The sequence below is a fragment of the Monodelphis domestica genome, chromosome 1, assembly GCF_027887165.1.
Source record: "Monodelphis domestica isolate mMonDom1 chromosome 1, mMonDom1.pri, whole genome shotgun sequence".
Classification (NCBI taxonomy): Eukaryota; Metazoa; Chordata; class Mammalia; order Didelphimorphia; family Didelphidae; genus Monodelphis; species Monodelphis domestica.
In genome coordinates, this window is record NC_077227.1 from 287,942,118 (window position 1) to 287,964,437 (window position 22,320).

General features: G+C 34.8%; 1 protein-coding gene and 1 pseudogene across 1 annotated transcript in view; both read left to right on the plus strand.

Annotated features, from left to right (window-relative positions):
- The window catches only part of SLC25A21 (solute carrier family 25 member 21), a 989,784-nt gene that overhangs the window by 312,798 nt on the left and 654,666 nt on the right, over positions 1-22,320 (plus strand). The window lies entirely within an intron of this gene.
- On the plus strand, positions 1,756-4,513 carry LOC100024735 (thymidylate kinase-like; annotated as a pseudogene).

Genomic DNA, 22,320 nt, shown 5'->3' on the forward strand with positions numbered 1-22,320 from the left:
GCTTTCTTCCAGTCAAAGAGCAACTTGAATCATCTGCAAAACCTGCTAATTCCCTAAGCTCATGCTCTCTGAACATGCTGTCTTCTGTTAAGCAGCTTCTCTTATTATCTGGGTCTTTAGTCTGACTTTTTTTGCTATTATTTCTATTTGCTATTATTGCTTCACACCAGGGCCTTATATTCAGTGATTTATTTCTACCTCATGATGTAAACTTTTTAATACATACAGTTCTTGCTTTACATAAGTGGACTGTTTGGTAGACCACTGTGGAAAGTAATGTGAATTTGCCCAGAACCTGGGGAAGGAAGCAGGTTAGAGTACCTTGCACTTGAATGGAGAAGGCTCCCACATTGGTTCATAGACATATGGAGGTCAGGGAAAGAGAAACAAGAGCAGGAGGAGGAAACATGCAGCTGAGGCCAGTCCCATGGGGGCCTGGCCAGAACCCAGAGGCAGGGACAAACACAGGGACTGGACAGAGACTCAACCACAAACAGGAGAGGGTCACAAAATGGGCAAATCTGTGATCTGTGAACAGCCATAATGAGGGATGGACACTTGAGTGGAATAAATCAAAGGGCTTTTCTCTTGGAGGTTTCAAAGTCCCCTTGAACCCTTTATCCTGATTTGGTGAGCTCTCTTGGAGTTCATTTGGAGGGTTTAATTTATTTATTTGATGGAATAGGGAATGAGAGGCCAGGGAACAGCAAGCAGAGGGAGAGGAGCAGAGAGCGAAAGAACAGAGTATTGTACAGAAAGCTAGCAAAATTTCTTTTGGAATGCAGATTTCTTTTAGAATTCTTTATGTAAAGTTGAATTCGAATACATTACATAAAGTGAGAACTCTCTTGATACATTTATTTGAGGGGAAGTTTTCTCTAAAACTCTCTCCTCAAGCATTTTCTTCTCTAGTTGATTTTACCAGTGTTCCTTACACAAATGCTTTTTACTTGCTTCAGAAACCAAGCATTCATAGAACAAAAGGGCAGTACCTTACACATCTAACAATTAATAAAAGGAGGGTAAGGACATTGAGAGCAGGGAAAGAATGCAGCATTGATTCAGAAAAGCATAGCTTTCTTGAGCTGATCATGCTGCTGACCTGTCAAGCAGAAGCCCGAGGAAGGATTTTCTGCTTCCTTATGAAATATATATACATATGTATATATATATATTTCACATATATGTGTATAATATCTATCTATCTACCCATCTACCTATCATCTATCTTGCTCTAGAGCCAAAGAAGTGATGGAACTATCATCCTATAGCTAGCTAACTATAACAAGTTATAAAATATCTGTACATGTCCCAAATCTCTCCAAGAACTTCTATTACACAACATCATGCTTTTTCAATATGCTTTCAGGTTTGCAAAGCATCTTAAACACATTAGCAGCCCATTCCACCATGAGGGATTGTATCAGCTGAGCATGTCTGCTCACCAATCCCTTCTTACCTCAACATGGCACATAGTGTATTTCTATCTCTATCTTCTATGCATATATATTTAAATCCAAGTGATCAGGAAGCTTGTTAATAGCTCAAACTTAGTCTATGGAACCAACTAAGTCTCAATGACAGTATTAATGCCTTTAAAAGGAAAAACTAATCTAATTTTGTTGTTTTAGACCATTGGAAAAGCTATCCCAGCCCACATGAGGGGGAACTATTAGATATCCTTCTATTTTCAGACACTATATCATTTATGCTTTAATTTAAACACAAATATACATAAATATTAATGCCTAACACACTAGGCATATTTCCAGAGTAAGGGTTATATTTCCTTTCAGGGTTTTTAGGAATATCTCTGAGTACTTTGAGGTATCTCTCCAATGCTATTGATTTTAACCCCTAGTTCAGTGTGTTTCCATAGTGTTAACCTTGAGAAATTAACTCCCTAATTCTCTTGAGCCAATTAACATTAATTCACTATACAAATGGATATTTACTATTGTGTTGGAGGAATGGTTTGTGGGGTAAAGGAAACAGGATCTAGGAGAGAGACAGTTAATGTTTAGGTTTGACTCAGAGAAAGGAGATGGGGTTTGAAGATTTTCCCCCTTCTGCCTTCCCTCCTTAGCTATGGCTGCTCTCCCAGATTTTCTCTTGTCCCTCTTGTCCCCCCCTTCACTACTAGAGACTTAAATATTTCTTCTTATGAAGATGTCTTTCCTCCTTGAAGCTGTTCACTCACACTTGATTCAAAGCTTAGGGAAAAGATAACTACTTTAATGTCAATTAACTCAATCTGGGTAATACAAAAGAATAAGTGACAGGGAGAAGAATGGGAACGGATAATGGGGGAAAAGGGTATCTCTGTCTCTATCTAAACCCTTTTCCTTCCCTCCTTGAGTTTGGGGGGGGGGAACTCAGGCTTTGGCAGCCTGAGCCCACTGAGAGATAGTCAGGTGGACTGACCCTGGGTTTGGCTCCTTGGCCACAGTTCAGACCCAGGGAAACAGGAGCTGAGGTAAAGTCTGACAGACATTCAAAATACCTTTTCTCAGGTTTCTCTTCAATAGTGTTTTTTTCAATTGGGAAATGTTGGGGGGAAGGATTTCCAGTCACAAGCAAGAAAAAAGGTGGGTAACCCTCAGGAGAAAATCTTATTCACCCTCCCTCTTCAGTTTCTCCAAACTGAGAGACCAACTACTCTTCAGAGTGAACTTTCTGCTCCTCAAGATTCTAGCTTCCTAAGGCTCCTCCCCCATCGAGGTGATCAGATCCACACACTCTTCAGCCTGGCACTTTTTCTTTAGTGCCAGCCTCTGTCACACTATGTAGAAATAGCAAGACTAGAAATATGGCCATCCTCAATACCTTAGGGCACACTCTCTGTTATACTATTACAATCTTTGGGAAAAGTGGGATCAACCTTAACTTATTTTCTACTTAGCAGTGGACATTGCTCCTGAATGGTTTTTCTTTTCAGTCACAGATGGACTGGTTCTTGAAGATTATTCTTAACCTTACAGACTCCTGGACTAGATGGCCACAAAACCTTTTGTGATCTTCCCTTTTGGCAGCATGGTCTCTTAAACCCATTGAAACTGAGTGATAACACTTTGCAATCAGTTTCATTTGCAAACTGAAAAAGAAATGTAACTAGAGACAAAAATAGTCTTTGTGCCATATACTTTAGTTTCATCCTTTCTCAGTTTGAGAGATGCCCTAATATTCTTCCTCCATCCGAGAGCCCTTAACAGCTCATCCTCTTTTCAAATTTCAGTAAATTCAGAAAAAGCTGGAGCCAAGGGAGCAGAATCTGACTGAATATTGCCTCTGAATTCAGCCCTTTTCTTGCTCTAGAGGCAATCAAGAGACTAGAACAAGTCTGTATGTGCTCCAAATCTTGCTGGCATTTCTATTATATGACATCATGCCTTTTCAAGAGTAGACTGCCCAGCATTTGGCAGGAAGCTGACCTAAAGGGTAGTCGTGCAGCCATGGCGGGGCGGTGGGGTGCCCTCATTGTGTTGGAGGGCATGGATCGTGCTGGGAAGACTACCCAGGGCCGCAAGCTCGTGGCGGCCCTGCTGCAGTCCGGACACCCAGCGGAGCTGCTCCGATTCCCAGAGAGATCCACAGAAATTGGCAAGCTGCTGGGCTCTTACCTGGAGAAGAAGAAAAACATGGAGGACCACACAGTACACCTCCTTTTTTCTGCAAACCGCTGGGAGCAGGTACCTTTGATCAAAGAAAAGCTCAGTTGAGGGGTCACACTTGTGGTAGACAGATACGCCTTCTCTGGTGTGGCCTTCACAAGTGCCAAAGAGAATTTTTCACTGGACTGGTGTAAGCAGCCTGATGTGGGGCTCCCAAAGCCAGACGTCATCCTCTTCCTTCAGCTGAGCTCAGTGGAGGCAGCAAAACGGGGAGACTTTGGCAATGAGCGCTAGGAAAACAACACCTTCCAGGAGAAAGCCCTACAGCGCTTCTACCAGCTCATGAAGGATGACTCTTTAAACTGGAAGACCATTGATGCTTCTAAAAACATAGAAGACTTACACAAGGAAATTTACTTCCTTTCTGAAGAAACCATTCAAATGGTCCAAGAGATGCCCGTGGGAGAGTTATGGAAATAGAACTGGCCCACCAGCTCTTTCAGCTTGACAGGAAGGAGAGAGAACTCCTTGGCACAGTCTATCCAGCAGAAGAAAAATCTGATAGCACAGAATGGAAGAAGTTAAGCACTAGCCTTCGGTTTGAGACCACACTGTTGTGTGGTCACAGTTGTCATCAGGAGGCCTGAACTGGAGGTTCCTTCATTGAGGCCCAGAATTACAGCATAAAGGAAATTATTTTTCAGAGGATCACAGAGGATGGTAAATGTGTTTTTGCTAAGCCACAAGAACGATTTAAAGTTGATTCTCGATTCTGCATCAAGAGAAAGTTCATTCTCCTTTCTAACACTGTCCAGTTTCTTCCTCAGCCTTGCTTTTAACTTGAATTATAAAACCTAAGTGAAATTAAAAAAAAAAAAAAAGAGTAGACTGCCCAAACCTTTTAACAATGGGAGATCAGCTGAGCATGCCTACTCAATCCCTTGTTACCTCAACATCATACATAGTAAAATTTTTATAAAATGATTATTGATTCTTTGATTGACTGGCACCTTAGGCTTTTCTTTTTTGATTCCAGCTGACTTGCTCTATTTTGTCTCATTTTTATTTCTGTTTTGTCTGAACAGATGGAGGTAATTACAGAATGCAAATTAATAATGTTGTTTCCCACCAGTTGCTGGCAATTAATAGTAATTAGTTCAGATTAAATATTTCCATACTCCAAATGAATTTATGATTTCATGAGTGTAGATACCTTTTCTATTTGTTCAGTTCACAATCCATCCATACTCAACCTATGCTAAGAGGAAATAATATAAAATCGGTTATTTTCTTTCCTAGGAAGTTGTCCTGATAGATATGTAGTAACTATACTTCAGTAACATTTTTGACTTAGTGAATTTAAAATTTGAGATTGAAAATTACTTAATAATTATTTAACCATAATTTGGTATGTGATTTTCTCTCCTGAGAGTTCTATTAATAAAAATTCAGTGATTAAGTGTGCTATATACAATAGTAGTATTATGAACCATTTTTACTAAATATATACTCCATTTCAATTTTGTAGAAACCCACTTGACTTTATGACCAAGATTACTAAAGACATGAAATTTTCACATATGTTTCTGAACAATTTCTGGCCCCTTTGAAAGTAATGAAGGACTATTCCTACCACCCTATTCCAATGCCTGCACTTGCTAAGCCATCTCAAGTGTGGTTTCAGATCTGTGACCATATCACTGGATGTTCAGAGCAATCAGATGCCTCTTATATACTAATATTCTGCTTATGATGGAGGAATTAAAATTAGTAAGTGGCTATTTATGAATAAACCCTTTACAATGCATTTAGGTCATATTTATGAGTTAACTCATTGATCATTCAGCAAAGTTGGTTATTCTACAGTTGATATTCATACAATGCTTTAAGGCTTGCAGGGCACCTTAAATAATGTAGTCTTTTGATTCTCACAACCACATTATGATATAAATAGTATGCCTATTTTTTATTTTATAGATAAGTAAATGATGGTTGTGAGGTTTAAATGAATCATCTATGATTATATAGCAAGAAATTGTCAGAGTAGACTTTTAAAGTACAATGCTTTTTCTATAGCACCATGCTTCTTTTAATAAGATGGTGCTTTAATAATGGTGGCACTAAAAACAATCTTGTGATTTCATTTTCTGTAAGGTTTAATTAGATTCATTGTGGTAATAGGCATGGATTGTACCCCTAATCTATAGTCACCCACATATGTGCAACAATATCATTAGAGTGTATACTTAGGGAATTTTATTCTTTAAAAGACTAAATTTATTGAATATATCATAAAATACATTAAATTAAATTAGTTTAAAAATTAAAATTTACTTGGAAACACAAAAATGGCATGCAAAAAAAATTGAGTTATGCTGTGGCTGGGCACACATAACAATAGCCAATGTTCATCTTCATAGTCATTTGTCTCATAAATGACTTCCTTTGATTATAAAGAGGAATAGGTTAGTGAAAGGGTATGGATGTTGTTGTTGGTGGTTGTTTAGTCATTTTAGTCACGTCTAACTCTTCCCAACTCTATTTAGAGTTTTCTTGGCAAAGATATTAGATAGTTCTCCAGTTTCTTCTTCATCTGATTTTACAGATGAGGAACTGAGGCAAGCAGAGTTAAGAGACTTGCCCAAGGTCATACAGCTAGTAAGTGTCTGAGGCTAGTTTGAAATCAGGAAGTAAGTTTACCCAACTTCAGGCCTAGCACTCTATTTCCTGCAACAACTAGCTGCCCAAGAGGGAATGGATATCCAATAGATAAATCCATCATCACAGCTAGTTTTTTTTTTTTTTTGTAAAGATCTTAAGAACACTAAGAATGAATTAATAGCATCATCCTTGTATTTCAAAGTCATCCCAGTTTTTTTTTTTACCACTTATTTTGTACCAAAATTAATTTTTCTCAAATTTGGCTGATTAAAATAAATATGAATTGTAGAATTTTTCAGGACATAGGAGGATAGGAGATAAATGTATGAATATTCATTGAACTTTTCTTTTAACTTATCCATATATTACTAGTTACTTCTGATACTGCCTTTTTTTTTCTTTTTGTTCCAGATCTTTAACAACATTTTTTCTTAAACGATATCTAAAGGTCTGTGTCCTGGCAAACTATAAATTGTGTAATTAATGAGAATAAAATATATACTCTTTATATTGCCTTGGAATGACTCCACATTTCACTGCATATGCATTAATAAGTTCACAATGAAATACTAGATGGCCAAATGAAACCTTTTGTTGAATATATCTCTCTGATGGAGAATCTATGTATAGATACCATGGCATTATCTCTTATTGGTAGTATGGTTTGGTAGTATGGTTTGGAAAAGTTAACATCGCTGAAAGTTTTAAATTCTCATATTGTTGAGCCTGCTTAGTTTTGTCAGGTGGTATAATTTGGACCCAACACTGAGCTGTGCTCAGGAGATAAAGCAGTCAAAAAGCTTGGAAAAGTCTCCATGGGTCAATGAAATTTACTGTGGGCAGCTGCTGCTTCAAAGCAGCTCTCCATGTAGAAGCCCATTAAGAAGAGGTAGGTTATGTTCCTACAGTTTTCCCTAGGTTGATGGATGACTCCCCCAAAAGAAAAAGAACTTCCTGAGCTAAGGAGATGGTTTTCCTTAGCTGCTTCACCTGGATTCCTAATTTCTCACAACAGCTCTCTCCTATAGATCTTAACCAGTGAATTCTCTGCCCCACTATGTTTAATAATGGACTGAATGTTAAAGAGTCAGTCACTCCATGTTAATAGTGTGGCTTGTCAATCAGTAAGATCTTCTCACGGAAGAGGTATACAGCTGAGAGAGCAAAAAGGTCATGAGGGACAAGAACAAGTTATAAATGAAAAACAAAAGAAGTGGCTTTCAAGTTTGTTTGACCTTTCCTTGTCTTTAAAAATATTTTCTCTTTACTTCATGGTAACATGACTGCAATTGAAAGTTGACTTTGTACAAGTTTAGAGTAGTAGGAACTTGCTGCTGATTCAGTCTCACTGCTTCCTTTCAAAGGCATGATACAAATAAAAGGATGAGAGAACTTTTAAAACTAAAAGTTTGGTTTACTTATTTTTTTATTCAATTCAATTTAACAGACATTTCTTAAGTGTCAAGAAGAGGAAAAGCCCTATGCTGTAGGGATACAAGAGTGAAACGAAACACAATCTCAGCTCTGAGTGAATTTGTAATTTTAAATGTAATATTTAAATAAAACCAGAATAACTTGAGGCAAATGATGGTTCTATCAGCAGATGAATTAGGGGAAGTTTTGTATAGGAGATAGTACTTGAGGAGAAACTTGAAAGAAGATTAAGATTTTTAATAGGAGAAGATGTGAAGGGAATACATTCTAAGCACAGGACAAAATCTCAAATCATCTACACAAAATTTTTAGGACAACAATATATAATAGTAAAGTACTGGAAAAGATCTCATGTATTCAGAGTTTTTCAAAGACCAAAAAAAAGGTGGTATATAAATGTGCCATAAAGATTTTCTCAGTTCAGTCACTAGTGTGAACCTAGTTGGAGGGGAAAGCTTATGACAGGAAACATTTCATTATTTTCATATGAAGTGAAAAGGAGGTATAGTTAAAATATAATAAATAAGGAAAAAACAAAAATCATTTGAGTAAATGAAAGTAACAAAGTGCTATTTTAAAATATTTATTATCATAATTGGAAAAACTTTAGAGGACATTCAGACCAACCTCTATCAAAAAAATATTGTCCATGATACTCACCACCACCAATGGTGATGCAATCCTTGTTTAGCCACCAGTGACAGGAAAGTCATTGTGTTATGAGTTAATATTCATATTTAGACAGCTTATTATGAAATGTTTATACTGAGTCAAATTTTATCTTTTTGTAATTTTCATTAACTGGTCCTTCCCTTTCCATATGATAGACCTATTTGAAGATAGTTGACTGGTCCTCATTAAGTATTTTCTTCTTCAGTATAGAAATTTTCAAGTTTTTCAACCATTATTTGTACCCCAACTTGTTAATTCCTTTCTAGTTGTGCTCCACTGTGGGCCTCCAAAAATGTTATATATTTATTTCTTTGTATTCGAAACTTATACTCACAGGTTTTTTTTTTTTGCTTAACTCTTAACATTATTATATTAACATTTGAGAGTAGCAATGTAATATAGCAGAAAAAAACAGGGTGTGACAATAGGCAAGTCATGCATCTTCAACTTTTTTGGCCTCAATTTCCTCATGTGTAAAATGGGGATAGTTGTATTACTTTGCTTACAAAATTGCTTTATGAAAATTGCTGTGTCAGCTTTATAGCATTATAATTATTATCAGAGGTCATATGTATTATCCACAGCTCTCTAGTTACGTCCTACTATTCATTACTTTTCTGTAATAATCAATGCTCTTCATATCCACATTTATACTTTTATTTCCTATCATCAGTGTATACTCTAATATTAGCTTCAGTTAAAACTGAGTTAAGTGACTCCTGCAGCACAGGCTGGATTGAGTGATTCTGCAAGACTCTCCTCTTATATATGTAATCCCAGAGACATGCCTAATTGTTTCAACCAGTCACAAAAATTTTATCAACCAGTAGCTCAAAGCATTTTACTCCTTTCCAATTTGATTGATTAAATTGTTTAATTAGCTTTGTTTTTTTTTCTTTCTTTCTTTTTTTGCTCTGATTGCTTGCTTCAATATTAGTAACTAGGATTTTTCACACTTATTTTGCACCTCTGATTGATTCTGTAATTTGGTGCAAGAGGCATTTTTACTCTATAAAGCAGTGATGGCAAACCTTAGAGACCGAGTTCCCAAACTGAAAGTCTCACACCACATGTGAGCACCCCCTCCAACCCACTGCTGGTCTTAGCCCAGACCTGGGAGGGAGGAAGAACTCCCATTAGGCTGCTGGGCAGAGGGGCAGGTGATGTGAGAAATGACTTCAGGCATGCTTAGAGGTGGGAAGTGAGCAGCCCCCTGAGTTATGCATGCTGTAAGTTTGCCAACACTGCTCTAGAGGTATTAGAGCTTAGAACATCTTGCTAACTACATTAAATCAGGATTGGAGTGTGTGACATACTTTTCTTTCAATTTAAAAGAGTTTGACTTAACCATCAATATAGGAGAGAGCAACTGAATAAGGAATATTTCTTGTTCACCTTTTAATATACATTTGAATGAACACTATTGAATTTGTCATTATTATATTATATATATGTATGGGTCCCAATATATGGTTATATTGACCCTCCTCCATTTGATGGGTTCCCTAGTCTGGCAACAATACTTGACCATTCATGTTCCTTCAGAATCCATAGATGTTGTCACCATCTCCCTTAGCTAGGTATCTTTTCTAACTTTCACCACCCTACTTTTTAGCTTGTTTTATAAGTTGCATTTCTTCATTGGAAGGTAAACTGTGTCCTTTTTTTAAAAAAATATTATTTGCATCTCCAAACAATTAGAATAATGCCTGAAACATACTAAGTGTTTAATAAATGCTAGTTGCTTGATTGCCTGTAGAATATTTGTTTGATTCCAATGAGGTGAGACAAAGGATATCCAAAAACACTTATGTATTTATATTTATATTCATCATTTTTATTTTTAAATAGTATTATGTTTCTAAATAGGATGATGTTTTTTCTGATTTTTTCTAAATTGAATAAGACCCTTCTACAATAAGAGAATGAAGTATGAAATGAATCATTATCAGAAATTATGTTTTAAAAATAGTGGACTAAATAACAGAATAGATCCAATCAGTCAACCAAACAGTGAAGTGTCAGCCAATAAATATTTGCTTGTATTTACTATGTGTTAGGCAGCATGGGAAGTTATGGCATTCAAGGAAAGGGAAAAACATCATTTCAGTGCCTGCCTTCAGGGAATTCACATTTTAATGGGGGGGGGGATAATATACAAACAATTATATACAAACCTGAAAAGGGAAGAGGGGTAGAAAATGCCCCCTGAGAAGGAAGGAATGACAAGAACAGAGAACAGATTAGATATATGGGTTAGTATGAATGAGGGTATCTTAAGATATATAAAAGTAAGGAAGATACAAAATAAATGAGAACAATCAAATAGTATTTATATACCCCAAGAAATGATAAGTAACTACCAAACCAAATATCGATTTTCTTGATAAAAATACAAAAAGTTAAAAGATTAACTTTCTTGAATGTTACTTTATAGCAAGTTATAGATATCTACAGTTGACTGAAAAGTTCAAACAATGCAATGTATTCATGTGCTTATTGTTTGCTGATAATACCTTTTGATTTAGTAGAGTGAAATCCAGGTTCAAATAATTTTATCCAAAAAAGTACCTCCAATGCAGAAATTAAGATTATAACAGAAAAATCTGTCTTCAAAAATCTGATTATTAATATCAAATGAACCCTGAAACAAAATATTTGCATGTATGTTTGCTAATATTATAATAATGATAATAATTTGGATCTTTATATAAGGAAGAATCCCTTTATATATAACTTATATATTTATATCTTTAATTAGGGCCTTGAACTTTTTTTAAAAATTACTATTTCAATATAGTTCATTTCCTTTGTGAGCCTATGCATTTTATTCCATGCATTTTAAAACATTTTTCTGAAAATGAAAAATAAAAAATAATATAAAGCTTCACCAGATCTTCAGAGTTCTTCCTCACTTCATCAGAGTGCCCCTGAGAAAGTATACTCCTACTACCATAATTCATACATGGCACAGTGTGCAGAGCCCTGGGCTCAGAGGCAGGAAGACCAAAATTCAAAACTGGTCTCAGACCTTAAATAGCTTTGTGATCTGGACAAATCACTGAAGCTCCATTTACTTCAGTTTCATCAGCTGTAAAATGGAGATGATGAAACACCCATCTCTTAGGATTATTGTGAGGATCAAACAAGATAATATCTATGAAGAGATTGGTGTAGTGGAAAGGGGGAAATAAAGGGAACAAGCATTTAAATAGCCCCTAGTACCACCTAGGTTCTATCTACAAAGGAAAGTCACACAGGTAGTAAAGTGTCTGAGACTAGATTTGAATTCATGTCTTCCTGACTCTAGGCTAAGGTCTCTATTCACTCCTATCTGCCTAGGTAAGTGGTAGGTGATAAAAAATGTTCATTTCTTTCCTGTCTTTTCTCCCTCCTTTGCCCTGGTCACTGTACTTTTGACTAATAGTAGTCAGTAGATTTAATTAACTTTTAGCAATGGTATTTACTAAGATGGTATAAGAATTGTTGGTTCTTTATTATTTTTTAATTTAATAATAAAATTATATTTATTATTTCCCCAAAGTCAGGGGGCACTCTCACATATATATGCAAGTCCTTGGGAAGAGTGGGCACACAGTTACATTTATAGTACAATGGTAATGGGACACATACGGAAGTTACATTTTTGACCATAGGGTAACTCACAGTTTCTCATTCTTTGTAACATGAAAGTATTTAGCCTTCTTCTCTAGTGCAAAGGATCATATCTTAAAACTATTCCCTGCCCCAATTGCACAATTTAACTATCTTTCTGCATCCATTTGTCATCCACGCACCACTTCTCTCAAATGGGTGTTTTGTCTCCAGTTGTTCTCATCCCATTTGATAAGAACTTAATGAGGGGGAGGGGGAAGACATATCTATTCTTAAGAGCCACAGGAAAACATAGCAATGAAAAGGCACAAAATCCAGCACTCATCTTGACAAATAAGAAGCTAAAGTTATAGTTGTTGTTCAGTTGCTTCAGGTATGTCTAACTCCTTCTGACTCCATTGGGGGTTTTCTTTGCAAAGATACTAGTTTGCCATTTTCTTCTCCAGTTCATTTTACATATGAAGAAACAGAGGCAAATAGAATTAAGTGATTTGCCTAGAACCACACAGCTAATAAGTATCTGAGGCTGGATTTGAATTAAAGCCTTCCTGACTCCAGATCCCACTTCATCTACTATACAACCTACCTGTCTTCCAAAGTTGTAGAAATGACTTTGATCTGGCTTCATCTCATCAAAAATAAATATTCCAAATTAGCCTAGTATCAATAGAAGCACACTGTAAAGACCATTGCTATCAGAACATGCAATGATATAAAATTCATTCTCAAAGCAATTCACATGCCCCTCATTGGTCTTCTGACTCCCAGTGGTCTTTTCACTCTTACCTTCAGTAAAAATTATATGGCAATGGAGCTAGATGCCTTTGAATATTGTGTCTCCACCTTTGCCCAGTAAAGCCTTGTGTAATATGATCCACTGTTCCAAAGGACACTGGACATCCTGAACTATTGGTTAAGCTTTCCATTAAAAGAATAAAAGTATACTGTTTTCTGGCCATATACTAGAAAAAGATAAATGTAAAACACTACCTACATGAATAACATTTTACATACAAATTTTCCAATTGACATTGTCAATGATAAATGCTTTCTTTTGCTGAACATATTAAAAGATTTCTACACTCTTGGGAGGACCATTTTATGTTTTCTCTTCACATTCTCTAGTAACATTTTTGCATTACTTTGGGGAATATAACAGGGAAAAAGGAAAATTTAAAAATAGAGCCCATTTAATGGTACTTTTGTTATGTTTTTCTGCTTTAATGCACTCTGTGTGTGTGTGTGTGTGTGTGTGTGTGTATGTGTGTAAATGTGCTAGCTTTTTGTGGAAGCTTATTTTATAACACCCAAACTGTGTTAAATTTTTTTAATCCTTTGTGTTTCTCAACCTTTTAAGCTACTTACAAGTCTTATGGTAACTTCTGTCCTAAAAACAACCTAACATTATTAGTACCAATGGGGCTATCCTTATAACAAAAAGAGATTGACTAATTGAGCAGTTTTCAATGCTTTTGTCTATCTCTTATACCCCAAATTCTAGGAACAAGAATAGCTATAGAATGAAAGGGGTTGTGTTAGATATCTTCTTTCCTTCCTTCTTTCTTTCTTTCTTTCTTTCTTTCTTTCTTTCTTTCTTTCTTTCTTTCTTTCTTTCTTTCTTTCTTTCTTTCTTTCTTTCTTTCTTTCTTTCTTTCTTTCTTTCTTTCTTTCTTTCTTTCTTTCTTTCTTTCTTTCTTTCTTTCTTTCTTTCTTTCTTTCTTTCTTTCTTTCTTTCTCTCTTTCTCTCTCTCTCTCTCTCTCTTTCTTTCTTTCTTTCTTTCTTTCTTTCTTTCTTTCTTTCTTTCTTTCTTTCTTTCTTTCTTTCTTTCTTTCTTTCTTTCTTTCTTTCTTTCTTTCTTTCTTTCTTTCTTTCTTTCTTTCTCTTTCTTTCTTAGGATTGAGTCATAACTGGCATTCTAATAACCTTAATGAAAAGGAAATCCTGTTTAGGGAATTCTAGTTGTAGTTTTTGGCCATACAGATTCCTATAACTCTTTTTAAAAGTATGTGTTCAAAATGTGTATTATGTGGGTTTTTTTGGATACTTATCTGCATAAGAAATATAATAATTTTTGTCAGGAATACCCTTTTCCAATTTGATTCTAGGACTTTTTTGATTATACATCCCTTCAAAATGCTATGCCATGAGGGAGTGCTCAGAACTCAGCAAATAGGAAATTTGCCCACAAACTTCTTTAACATATTTAAAGTTATTGCATATAATCATAATCATAAACAGTCATGCACAATTTATCACTGTAACTCTTGCCAAAGGTATTCAGAAGCATTTTGTATGTATATAATCTTCAAGCAAGAGTACAAAACTTCATTATTAAGTGTGCCATACCTCCAGTCAGTCCATTCCCAGAAAACACATTATATCATAGATTAAATCTGCCACCATTAAATATGTGCAAATTCAGTAGGTAATATGGCCCTCTCATAAACTCAATCTTCATTGCACAGATGCTATGATATAGGACAGGGACAGGGATTATACCTCTGGTTCGTTGGTGTATGGAATATATTCCTAGATAAGGAACCTTCATCTATCAAAGTGAGTTGGTGCCTCCTCTGTAAGTTACATTCTTAAAGAATTTCCTAGAGAACTAAAATGTTAAGTAACTTAACTCAATTATGTACCCACTGTGGCAGAAGCAGACTCTAAACCAGATCTTCCTGCCTTCAAGGCCTATTCTTTATCCAAGACATAATGCTGCTTCTTGAATAGTAAATCAATCCTGTAGTGTAAATTAATTGAATATGCAGTTCTCTATGAATATGATAGAATAAGATTGAAGATGTCTTTGCTATTTGTACAAGCAAGACTAAGTTGGCAAAAATGTCTATTCCCAAAATTTCAACTTATCTCTTAATGAATACCCTACAGAGCTTGCCTCTGTAAATATATAATATATGTGTGTGTGTAGATGTGTGTTTGTATGTATGTATATACTTTCTGCCCCAGAAATAATCTATACAAATATAGACATATAATGTACATATTCACATATGTACACATACATATTATAGCCAGCCAGCCAGCCAGATAGATAGATAGATAGATCTAGAGATATAGATATATGTCTCTGGGACAAATAGATGGTACATTTGGATGATGAGCTAGGCCCAAAGTTGAAAAACAGGAAGAGAATGAAGCTCCATTGCTTTTTAAAAATTAAAAAAAAATATTCACCCTAGTTATTGGAAAATGTCTCATGTTTCTATCAACTTGAACCTTTTTAAACATATCTTCTTAATAAGATCATTATCTGAGAATGAAATGTGGAAGGGAAGAGAAAACACATTTATTAAGCACCTACTATGTACTGTGCTGAGCACTTAATATTATCTCATTTGATTTTCACTAAAACTTCGTGAGTAGGAGATATTGATATTCTGATTTTATAGTTAAGGAAACAGAGATATACAGAAATTAAGTGAGTCTCACACATAATACATACAGAGTCCCACACAACTGTGGTCTTCCTGAATCCAGGCCCAGTGCTTTATCCATCATGTATTTTTTTTTATAGTGTTGATTTGGTCTTTCCTCAACCTATTCTTCAGGTTTAAGTTATTTAGCATCTAATTAGCTTTCATCCTTTCTTAAAAAGTCTTTTATTTAATATAACCTTATTGCATTGTGGCCAGTAAAGAACGTTTGATTTTTCTCTTCTACTCAATTTTAGTGGTGTTTTATGTTCTTATAAGTGGTCATTTTTGGTAAATCTGTCACTTAAGGTGATAAATATGTATAATTCTTTCTATTTCCATTTAGGTATGCCTATCTATCTTAGTAATCCTTTCAAAATTTCTCTTCAGAAGCTTCTTTTTATGTTGGATTTGTCTTCATTTGAAAGGGATTCATTAAATTCCCCAACTATCATAGTTTGACTGCTTGTTTATTTATCCTCATAATTCATTTAACTTTTCTATTAGATCTTTAAATACTATTATATTAGATGGATATTGTTAAATATTAATATTAATTCATTGTGAATGGTGTCTTTAATCATAATGTGATTCACCTGTTAATATCTGTTAATCAAGTATTTTTTCGTTGAATGCTTTAATCATATTTGCTACCCCTGATTTTATTGTATTTTAGCTGAAACACATTAAAGTTTACTTCATCCCCTCATTTTAATGTTGTATAAATATCTTTTTCAAATGCCTTTCTGGAAAACAACATATTCTTGGATTCTGTTTTCTATTCCATTTTTCTCTTCTCTTTTATTTTATGGGTAAATTCATCCCATTCCCATTCACAATTATCACTATTAGTTATGTATTTCTTTCCATTCCATTATTCCTCTCTTCCCCCTTTCCTTTTTTGTAGTGGTGAGAGAGAACTGCTTTTCTACATGATGTTTTTGTCCCTCTTCTCTTCCTCTGCCCCATACTCCAGTGATGACAGGTTCTTACACTTTCATTCTTTCCTTTTAAACCTCTCTTCGCAATCCTCTCTCTGAGAATTGAATTTGTTTTGCTTATGAATAATTCTTTTTGAATTTCTCTCATCCTTATTTTAGCTCTCTTCACTCTCCAGGATTTCCCATTTTCCTGTTTGTGTATATTGACTAAAATAAATGTGCACACATTTATGTGTGTGTATATGTGTTTAAAAGTAAGGTTTTAGTGCTCTTTCACATTCCCTATAGTTTGTATGGTCCATATTTTGTAATAATTGTGGGAGAGAGCTGAGTTGTACTACTTCATCTTACTTTGCCAATCTTTTGTTTCTAAAAATTTATTTTACAAAGAAGCTTCAATTTAAATTTGGACTTTTTAAAGGTTTTTTTGTTTTGTTTTGTTTTGGTTTTTAGACATTATAGATTTAAGCAGTTTATTATGGACTAACCTTGGACCTGAAACATGATTTATAGACCATTCTTTTGGGAAAATACATTCAGTTTCTTCAGATAATTCCTAGTGGTACAGCCCTGGACAAGTCACTTAACTCCAATGATCTCTTTTCTGCCTTGGAACCAATTCACAATATTGATTCTAAGACAGAAGGTAAGAGTTTTTTTTTTTTTAAGATAATGTGCTTCTTCATAATCTCACCAACTAGAAGAAAGAAATTCCAGAAGATTTCTTATTCCCTTCATTTTCAAAGTAGTTTTTCTACATAATGGCCCAGCCAACCTTTTGCTTAGAACATTTTAATGTGAAGTATATGCCTTTTTTTAGAGGGTGTCTTTGGGGCTAATAGGCTCTTTCCTTTTTCTAGTAAAAATGTTTCTTGGTCAGGACTAGAACATTTTATTTCTGTCAGATAATTCTTGCCTACATCATAAAATCAATGACAAAGAGCTGAAAGTGATTTCAGGGGCCCATCTAGTCCAACTTTTTCATTTTACATATGAGGAAAATGAAGCCCACATAGGTTAAGTGACTTGTTCTCTTGCCAGTGATGAAGCATAGGAAGGTGTCAGTAGAATACATAATTTGAGTTTATAAAAATAAATGAAACAGTGCCAGATCTGAGTTTGGAATGCTTTAAGACTATGAATGTTTTTTAGGTATTAATGGTATGCTTGGCTGACCCCAACCTTGGTGGCCACTGCTTCAAAATAACTTTACGCATTTTTTTCTTGGAAGGCACATTATTTTATGAGTGAATGAAAAGAAAACTTCATGGACAATCAGGTGAAAATGTTTTGAATCTGGGTTCTAAAACTAAGTAGCTAGTGATGATGAACAAGTTGCTTAATCTCTCTGAGATTTGGTTTCTACATTTGTTAAATTACATTAATAAAACCTTCACTATTTAACTCATTGAATTCTTGTAAAAGAATTGCTAAACTGAATATAAACAAGAGTTCTTCTTATAGGGCTTCATTACCTTCTTTTCTGCTTTAGCAGTGTGTTTTTCAGATTTTCAGTGGTGTGACCCTTAAGTTATCATCTTGTTTAAGTCTGTATTGGTTGTGCTTTGCCCTTCTCATTATCAAAAGGTGAGAATTACACAGGGGGAAAAATGACTCCCTGTTTTTGATAGCTTAGAGAACAGAATCACCACTGCTGTTTGGATAGGTGTTTCCTACTGACTCTCTTGCTTATCTTGGCTATGGCTACATTCCCTGCTGCTAAGCAGTATGTCAGAAAATAACCTCCTGAACTAAAATTTCTTCCTTTAGGGAGAATGATCAGCCTTTCAGCCTTCTCCTTCCCACCTACTTTGAGGACACAAAGATTTCTGAATGGGTTTAAGGCGTGGGAGGAAAGGACTGGCTTAGCATGCTGGGGCAGAGGCTCTAGAAGCAAAAACCAGGGGTGCTGTTGAGAATAGAAGAGATGCAATTTAGGTCAAAGAGAGTGTAAATTGTAAGAATAATAATTCACAGTTCTATGGTCTTTCCTAACTTACAAAGTATTTTTTCCTCATCAGCTCCTTAAGGCAAATGGTGCAAATGGTGCAAGCTTTTTGAAAATAGGAAACAGGCCTTTTTAAAAAAATCTTTCAAATCCCTCATTCCCAGTATAGTGTCTTGCATATGATAGGTACTCAATATTCAATGTAATTATTGTGTCCATTTTATGTATAAGGAAACTGAGTCAGGAAAGTCATGTCATATGCCCCAAGTTATGTAGCTAGTAAGCATTGAATTGTGTTTAGATAAACAGATGGGGCCAACTAGGTGGTGCAGTGGATACAGTGCAGGACTTAGAGTCAGGAAGATTCATCTTACTGACTTCAAATTTGGCTTCAGACACTTATTTGTTGCAGTCCTGGACAAGTCATTTAACCCTGTTTACCTCAAGTTCTCATCTAAAATGAAATGGATATATAGTAGTGGAAAGAACAGATTCACCTTAGAGTCAGAAAAAATAAGTTTGAGATGCAGTTGTTTTCATTGTTAGTGATATAACCTTCTGCAAGTTAGTCAATCAGTCTCCATAAGATATCAGTCTACGTTGCCATTTTAACTCTAAAATGTTATATAACTTTAGTCTTTTTCTGTATAGTTTGTCAAGTTATTGTTATTATTTTAAAAATCCTAATTTTTACATTCTTTTCTTTCTTTTCTTATCTCCCTGATAAATTCTAAAAACATTTTCTAGCTAGTCACAAAACTATATCTTAAGAGCATTCTTAAGTTTTGTACTTTAATGAGTTATAGAACTGGAAAGACTGAATTGCATAGGAATCAAGTTTAATTTTATAGGAATAGGAATGACTATGACTGTATACAGATAAATGTGTATATAATCATGTATTTAAATAGATTATATGAAATATATACATATATATATATAAAACATAAAAATTAACACTACCTCAGTTTTTATCTATGATTAAAGATTTAGGACTTTATTCCACTAAATTAAATATTTAGAAAGCACCCTCCCATAAAAAGGATATTTGATTATGATATTAGAATATGATTTTTATTGTTAGCTTAACGTCAATAATGAGGCAATCTATGTGTAGGAATTCACTTTCCTTTAGCCAGGAGCATTATATCAGATATCATAAAATCTGTTTCTGGGGAAATAGCAAAGGTGCATTTGTGTAGCACTCTCTCTCCCCTCAAATTGCATGAACCCAGATGCCCTTACTGCAATTACATTTTCCTTGTTATAAGGATAAATGTTCCATTTCCAAGAACTCTAAGAAACATTGGGCAAAGATTTTGAATGCCTTGGTCCATGAAGATAAGGTTATACAAGTAGGTGAGGCATTCACTATTTCATATAATTCAGTGAGAGATTAAAAAGAATTAGGAATTTAAAAATTCTCAATGTTTGTTTTTAGAAATGATAGAAATGAATATAGACTACTTTGAATGATTGAGATCAGATTCAATGACTTGTAGTTTTAGTGTAATAGGGTTTTGAGAACTGACTGGCATCCTGGAATTTGTAGTTCAAAGAGATAACCATTGTTTCTCAGTCCTGAGAGCTGTTTTGGGGGTTATCAAAATTTTTGAGTTGAATTAAATTTAGCTTTGGAGTTCTTAAAGAGATAGTCTCCAAGAGATATAGTGAAAGGAAGAGAGGAGACCACAATAGTTGAACTAGAAAGAATTGGTTGCAAAGGGGAAACAGGTTAAAGTAGAAAAAACGTGGTTGAATTGCAGCAGAGGAGGTAGAGATATGGGGGACCCAGCCCCTTCAGGTGTCTTGAAACAGAAGAAAATGAAGCTGCTTCTTGCACCCAAATTTCCAATGAATTCAAAAATTTTAAAAAAAGGGGTCTACTTTTTCCTCAATTTCTCCTCCTACTACAACTTTTTGTCCTGGTGTTTCTGATTATCTACATTTTTCTCTTACCAATAAAAAGTCTAGAGGTAAACATAAACCTTAAAAAAGAAAATAAAGTTATGTCTAAATGTTAGAAATTTTCTGACCTGGGGTTTCTGAGTTATTGTGATTGTACTCTTAACATTTCCCATAATGTGAACTTCATAAAATAGTTAAGAAGAAGATTATATGAACCTGAGCAGACTTTATATTGTCCATGGTTTAAAAAAATCCCAATTATAACAAGTTGTGGTTGATTAAATTTCAAGAGACAAAAAAAGTTGAAAGGAAAAGGTGATGATAAATATATTCAGCTAACTGTATACTCTCGTCGCTTTCAAAATCAACAGTGTTATGCTAGTAAGGGCTTGGCTATTGCACTCTTTGAAAACAAGGCACCTTCACTCAGTCCCCAAACTTCTAGGCAGAGAAAATTGAAAGAGTGAGATAATTTTTTCCTGCTTAGTCAAATGTAATGTGGAAGAGCCAGACTCATGTATTAAGGAAGCAAGAGAAATGAAATCATTGTTGCATTGTACAGTTTGATTGTTAGACTGAGAATTAGTACATTTACTGAAATAAGAACCCTGCACAGAGATGATGTATAAATTCTTATAATGTCCTTTATTTTCAGAAGGAAGTATGATGCAATGTAAAGAGCCCTTAACTTGGCCTTTTGTCATGGCTCCAATTCACTAGCCAGGTAATTGTGACCAAATCATACCCTCTCTGAATCTTAGTTTCTTCTTTTATACAATGAGAATAATAATATTGTTTGAGGAAAGCAATTTGTAAGCTTTCAAATGATGCATTGATGTAAAGGATGATGATGATCATCATGTGTGACCAATAAACATTTGTTACCCTAACAGGCAAAACAATATAAGAGCCAAATTAAAAATGTCTGTGTTCTATTTCAGTATATGAAGCTGATGCTTACTTATTTCCCTCAAATACACTATATACTGAGAAGGTTAATGCACTCATTAACCAAAGTCATTACCAAGAACAAGTCTTTCTTGATATATTCCATATTTAAAATCATTAAATAAATTTTAAAATTTTTATTTGTTTGTTTGTTACATTAAAGTACCCAGCTAATTCCCTCCCATCTCCCTATTAGAGAAGCCATCATGTGATAAAATAATATATGTATATATTAAACTATGTCTTATTTCTGTTTTTTTCCTCTGGAGGTGGACATACAAAAGTCATTCTTCAAACAATATTACTTTTTGCTATTTATACTGTTCTCTTAGTTCTATTTGTTTTAATCTTCACAATCTCATGTAGGTCTTTCCATGTTTTCCCAAAATTAACCTGTTCATCATTTTTATGGCATAGCAGCATTCCATAACCATATGCCAAAACTTGTTTAGCCATTTCCCAATTGATGGACATCTCTTCAGTTTTGACTACTTTGCCACCACAAAGAAAGCTGCTATAAATATTTTAAAACATACAGGTCATATTCCTGAAATTATATGTATGTGTGTATTGTGTATGTTTTTGTAAGGTATAGAAAATATAAAATTCATGGACATACATATACACTATCTACTTAATAAAATTATATATTCTTAGGGACCAGGAGTACTTCATTTTTGTCTTTGTATCCTCAATGCCTTGCACAATGTTGGACACATAATTAAGTCCTTATTTGATAATTCACTGACTCAAATAAAGGGAAAGAATTTTAGTTAAGTGAAATTGGTCACAAAAATTCAGCTTCAGCTCCCTACCTCATGTGAAGGGACTTACTCGCCAGAAAGTCTCTTTACTAACATGCCACTTGGTCTTCCTTTTAAATCCCCACACTGGCCTAGTCTCTGAACTCTCTACTGTCCTTAGAGGCTCTTCTTTTCTCCTTCTCACATCTAATCCTTCCTTCTGTCCCATAGCAGGACCTGCTCTCATGACTCTGAGTGTCATTATTAGTATGACCAGAGAATGGAGTGTCAGCCTCCCAGATTCAAGGAAAAGTTTCAGCCTCTTGTGAAAGAGACTGTTCAGCAGAGAACATGTTAATGAATTTAGTGATATCTGAATGTTGGAAAAACTCCCTTCCCCACTA